This window comes from Hakea prostrata, chromosome 6 (assembly GCF_041222555.1).
Source record: "Hakea prostrata isolate BN-2017 chromosome 6, UWA_Hpros_2, whole genome shotgun sequence".
NCBI classification, from domain to species: Eukaryota; Viridiplantae; Streptophyta; class Magnoliopsida; order Proteales; family Proteaceae; genus Hakea; species Hakea prostrata.
Genome location: NC_142605.1, coordinates 28,471,829 through 28,477,828, shown reverse-complemented (window position 1 = coordinate 28,477,828; position 6,000 = coordinate 28,471,829). Strand labels below are relative to the sequence as shown.

At 34.3% G+C, this 6,000-nt stretch overlaps 1 pseudogene; it reads right to left on the bottom strand.

The window, feature by feature from the left end:
* Nucleotides 1-2,319: 2,319 nt before the first annotated feature.
* On the bottom strand, nt 2,320-4,176 carry LOC149013079 (phospholipase A1-Ibeta2, chloroplastic pseudogene; annotated as a pseudogene).
* Nucleotides 4,177-6,000: the final 1,824 nt, after the last annotated feature.

The following is a 6,000-nucleotide window of genomic DNA, read 5'->3' as shown; positions in this document are numbered from 1 at the left end:
TAAATTATTTTGTCACAATTTAAATGTGAATTCTACACGTATTGTGTGAATAGAAGTGTCAAAGGAGGTGATCCAGACTCTGCAGCTAGGACGGTGGTTAGGAGCAATTGATAATATATATAAACTTCAATAGAGTAATAGGATTTTCCGCCCTTGATAGTTGTAGTTAGAGGCTTAGGCAAAAGATTGAGCGAGAATTTTAGCTTTTAGGGAACAAAGGAGTAAGCTTTCTTAAATAAAAAACATAGCATAAAAGGTGCATAATGTGTACAAAATTTTCTAAATGGACAGTTCCGTGATACATTGCATATTTGCATTACATGTGTTAATAATTATGTCAAATTTATATGTTGAAATTTTAGGCTAATAAATCACTATCTATTGACCAATTTAGATTTAGAGTCCCCATCCTCTAGCCGCAAGAGTGGAGAAATGTTTTCGTTTTAATACTTTTCTACTAAATATTTGATATAGAATTTACTTTTGAGTGTGACGAAAAGACTTTGGATTCTTTTTCTATTAGGGTAGAGGTATATGATTCTCTCATATTTTTTTAACATACATTAGGTGGAGACGTGTTTTTGATTCATTTTCTTAGAATTTAGAAGTTGACCCCCTTATAATATATATGTGAAATGTAAATGGAGCACAAATCTCTATCTTGACAGATAGACAAACCCAAACCCTACTCTAACAAAAAATGAGTTCCTCTCCTAAATATATGGTTGAGAAATGTGAGTGAAACAACCTTCCTAGATTTAAAAAATTTCAATTCCTACATGAATGAGACCAAAAATAAATAATGTCATTACATACACATAGTGTTTTTTTGTTTAGTTTAAGATAATCTTGTCTCTGCCTTCCCCTAATAGAAAGGTTTTTTTTTGTAATCTAGACTAGATACTTTATATATTACTAGTTTTATTTTGCAATAAAATGATCAATTTCTCCCTAAGGAAGAAAAACCGGATCCACCAACTACATATGGTGATAATGTCAAATATCCTGGATCTTCACAACACACTTGATAATGATAAGTTACCTGCTACAACGATCAACCACTGCTGAAGTGACAATTAAGTAGGAAGCTCATAATATATATATATATATTTTCCTCTTTCAAGTTTCAATAGCCAATCACCACAAATCTCCTTTTGAAATAAAAAAAATGTGATTATTTACTCATCTGCTTTATTCAGTGTTTTTCGTCCTTTGCGGCTAAAAGTAGTTCTTAATATTATAAATCACATGATCGAGTTGACATTGGATCTGAGATTTCCACTCAAATTAAAGAATAAAAATCCACTGGATCTCAGACGCGGATCCGTGTACCACGCTTACCGGATTTAATAAACTTAATTAATTTGTTTATAATTCATTAATCACGTGTGAAACGAGAACCACTATTGATAACAACTGTTTGTTTTTTTGGTAAAAGTTGAAACATGCAAAAATATTAAAGTGATAATTACTATTATCTCCTTATGCTTCAGTTTTATTACTAATCAAACCTTACTCTTTATGAAATTACTATTGCCCTCTTACTTCTAACGATATTAAGTGACTGTTAACATCATATATGAAATGTCTATTTTGTCCTTCATTAAAATTAAGAAGTGAAAAATATCACAATATCTTTATTTATAAAAATTATATTAAATGTCAATTATATTCTTAAAATCTTATATTTTAAAATTAATTTTAGATTTAGTGGGATGACATACATACTTATGCTGGTTGAAACTCTCACATTCCATTTAAAATTTTCATAATTACAATAATAAAAATTTTACAAGCAGATTAGCATATAAGATGCTAATTAATAGAAAATTTGGTAACATGCATAATGGTCAGTATATATTAGGTGATTTTTAATTCTCAACTTTAAATTAATTTGTTATTTCTTAATATTATAGTTTCTATTTTAAATTTTATTTAAATACAACTTTCCTTTATTTTGTGATTTTTCTTTGAGAAGAAAAATAACATATTTATTTTATTCGGTGGTTTATTTTAAAAAAGAAAATTTAATTTTTTTTCTATAATTAATTAAGGGTAATATTATAATTTGATAAAAGAGTAAATAAGTAAAAAGATAATTATAGGATTATTTTGTGGATTTTGAAAAAATATATAAATGCCACATCATCAGTAAGCTAGCCGAACTTAACGTTAGGGGTAGTATTAATTGTAAGAAAAGTTAAAGATTGAATTAATAATTTTGAAAAGTATGGAGGATAAAATCAAAGTACAAGGGAGAAAGAGTAATTATCCCAATATTAGATATGATAAAATATAATTAAGTGATTCAATTGAATGTTAGGTTATCCAAAATCGTGTATCTCTTGTATTCATTTCGATTAAAAAAGATTAACAAATACAAGTGGTGGATGTTTAATCTACACCAAGTTTGAATCTATTAAGACGATGGACTTGGCAAACAGCTTGGAATGGCAAACGTTTGCTTCTGATCAAGATTCAAGCTCAAGTCCTTCGCCTTGCTTTTGTACAATTTCTTTACATTTGAGCCTTGTTCATTTACCAACTTCGCTAGGCTTCGCTTTGCATCTGCTCTGAACGGAGAGTTGGTAGCCATGAACCCATCCACCAAGTGTAGGTACGCTTCTAGGTCATGACAACATGCCACGTCAGCATCCGGTTTCAGATACGGTGACATCTTGCTATCCACACGTAGCTCCGTTCCCACGTGTGAGTAGGCCCACGGCATGTTGTCCAAGACGTTCAATACCCCTCCCACCTGGGAATTGCCCCTCAACTTCTGGTCAAGCTCTTCGCTTACAAACATCCCTGGAACTCTCGTGATCACATCTTGCGAGTTCACGATCCGTAACACCTTGACCCCGTTGTTACTAATCCGGTCTGCAAAAGCCCGATTCCCAACTCGGGGACCGCCAAAGGTGAAAACAGCAATCGGCGGCATTTCATGCTCGCAGGTGCTTAGTTCGTCGGCAACTAGTATGCCTAGAGCTGCACCGAGGCTGTGACCCGTGATGGTGATGCTCAAAGTCTCACCCTTATATACCTCCATCAACCTACGTACCTCTTCCACCACCGACTCGGCCAGACTCGACATGTTTGAGCCCCGAGTCCTATACAAGCTTTGAAACCCACATTGTACCTTGGTCGGTTGGTTCTTTTCCTCTCCGGGGAGATTTACCAGGACATCCCTCACGTTCTCGGCCCATTCAAGACACGTGGCAGTCCCACGAAGCGCAATGGTTATGTCTCTCCTTCCCATCCGTGATATCTCGGCCTTGTCATCGCAGACTGCGACATAGCCCATCCAGCTAGACCGTTGAGTCATCCAGCCGAGGTCGGGTGCCATGTCATCAACCCAAGAAGGTAGTCCCACTGCCGATGTGGCATAAAGACCCTTGGTAACCTTGTATGTTTTGTCAGGTAAAGCCACGTGGCGTTGCAACAGAATTTCTTTCTCCTCCTCCGACGTGGCAGGGTCGGAGTGGAAGGTATGATAGGCAGCCTGGATGAATTCGCCAAACCTGACAACTTCTCGCCGGAGATTCTCATCCAACGGATCAACGAGTCCCTCCCAGTCGTTGCAACCGTGGTACTCCCTCCACCGGCTGCCGAGACTGTTCCTCGGAGAATACTCCACCGACGACATCGAGAGGAGGCGCTGAAGGCGGTTGAGTTGTCGCGGCGACGTCTCCTCCGCCGCCTTCTTTTCCGGCCAAACCGTTGACAAATTCAGACCTTGAAAGACATTTCTAAACCTGCTATTATTATTCGCCGCCGACGAAGACGACCCATTACCGGCAGCAGCAGAAGAAGCAGAATCACTTTGAAAAGGTTTTTTGGTGTCATTTTGAAGAGGTGTTGGAGCTTGCTGCTGCTGCTTCTGGAGTAGCTTCTCGAGGTTGGAGAGATGGTTACGAGTCGACGACTCGGTACTTGAAGTTTCAGTACTCGAAGCAGAAGCCCTTGCGAGAGGATTCAATCGAGACACGCATCGAGAGAAGCTCTTGGTACGCGATAACGGAAAAGCGAGTCCGCTCTGGGTTGAAATCTTTGAGGCGATCATAGATTTTATACCTTTGTTAAGAGATCGAGTTGATATATAAGAAACGCTGCTCTTGGATCTCGCAGAAGAGACTCTTCGATCCCCTTCAATCGAGTTGGAGTTGATAAGCAGGTTGTGATGGTTCAAATCTAAAGATCCAAAGCGCACCAGCCCTATTTATAGACCTTATTTTCTCTCTCTTTGATCCAAAAGCAAAATATTAAATAAATAAATAACAAGTTGGACACTCTCTCACGGTATCTGACTTTTACAATTTCTTTTTCTTTCTTCTTACCAAATTTTTTTTATCTTCTACTTTGGAAACTAGTTTTTTGGAAGTTAATAATTCAAGGACAAAAATGAAGTACACATAATTTCTTTTTGGACAAGAAATACTTTTATTGAAAAACTTACATAAATTGAGATTTCAAAGAAATAAATCAATTTAAATTAATTTTCTAGTATAAGATAATAGAAAATTTGTTAAAAATACTTTCTTCGAAGAGAGAAGAGTCAAATTTTATACATTCAAGAGTTTTATCAAAATTGCTATATGAGTGTTTAGATGAGAATTTGTTCTCTTCTTATCATTAAGATGTCATGCTTATCGTTGCAATGGATATTGAGATCATATAACATAAGTAACGAAATATATTCAGCACTTATGTTTTCCTTCCTTAAATGTAAAATTATTTGAGACCAAAATCATTTTTTGTAAAGTAATTTAAATTAATTTTCTAATCTAAGATGACATAAAATTTGTTAAAATACTTTATTTAGAGAGAGGAGTCAAATTTTATACGTTGAAGAGTTTATCAAAGTTGTTATATAAGTTTTTATATGAGATTTTGTTCTCGTACTTATTGTTAAGATGTCATGCTTATCGTAGCAATCGATGTTAAGATCATATCACATAAGTAATGAAATATATTCAACGCTTATGTTTTCCTTCCTTGAGTGTAAAATTATTTTATTATAATTTCAGTTATTGATAGGAATGTCAACAAGATTTCAAAATAACAAATGACCCAATGCTTTAAGATGCTTCCAAGCAATAGAGAAACTAAATACAACAATTATTTTGAGAATATGATCATAATTGGCATTTTATTGGCTTGGTGCTTATTGTTATCCTTCCAAATGTTGGATGAATGCCATGTTGATTAGTTCAAGTTTGATGATAAAGAATTTAAAAACTTGCAAAATTAACTTGACAATATATATTCAAACAATCTACATAAGGTTCATCTAGCAGCCAAAAGAATAGCCAAAAAGAATAGCAAAAAAAAAAAATGGACATAAAACATCTAAATCCAATCCTCATCTACCTTTTAGTAAGAATCCAAGCATATTAACTTCTTGAGAAGGGGTGAGTCAGTCAGCAAAAGATTTATACTTCCACGTGAGAGATTAAAGTTTGAATTTTTTCGAGATCAAGAAAAATTGTGTTTATATTAATTATATAAAAACTCTCCTAAAGATGTAATCGAGGTGTACGTGATCTGTCGTGGATGAACCTCAAAATTTAAAAAAGAAAAAAAAAATTTCAATTATATTTTTATCCAAGAAAATCACAACTATATTAACTTCCATCATTTTTGCCCAAAAATATATTACCTTTCATCATCATCATCCATTAGAAATAAAATATTTCATTGATAAGATTGATAATTATAAACTCTAAAATTGAAAAAAAAAATAAAAATTGAATTACAGAATAGAATAAGCTAACATAACCCCACAAATACAACATGGGAGTTGAAATGCGCAAGAACTTTAAAAAAAAAAAAAAAAAAAAAAAAAAAAAATCAACACCAGTAATGTTTTAAAAATATTAAAATTTGACTTTTTTGGAAGCTCTGTGGGCGGTGGTCTACCAATTAGCAGACACTCGTCCATTTATGAAAGCAAAAAGCTCCAAACAGTTCCCTTTTAAAGTATTAGTGGGAGGGTGAGAC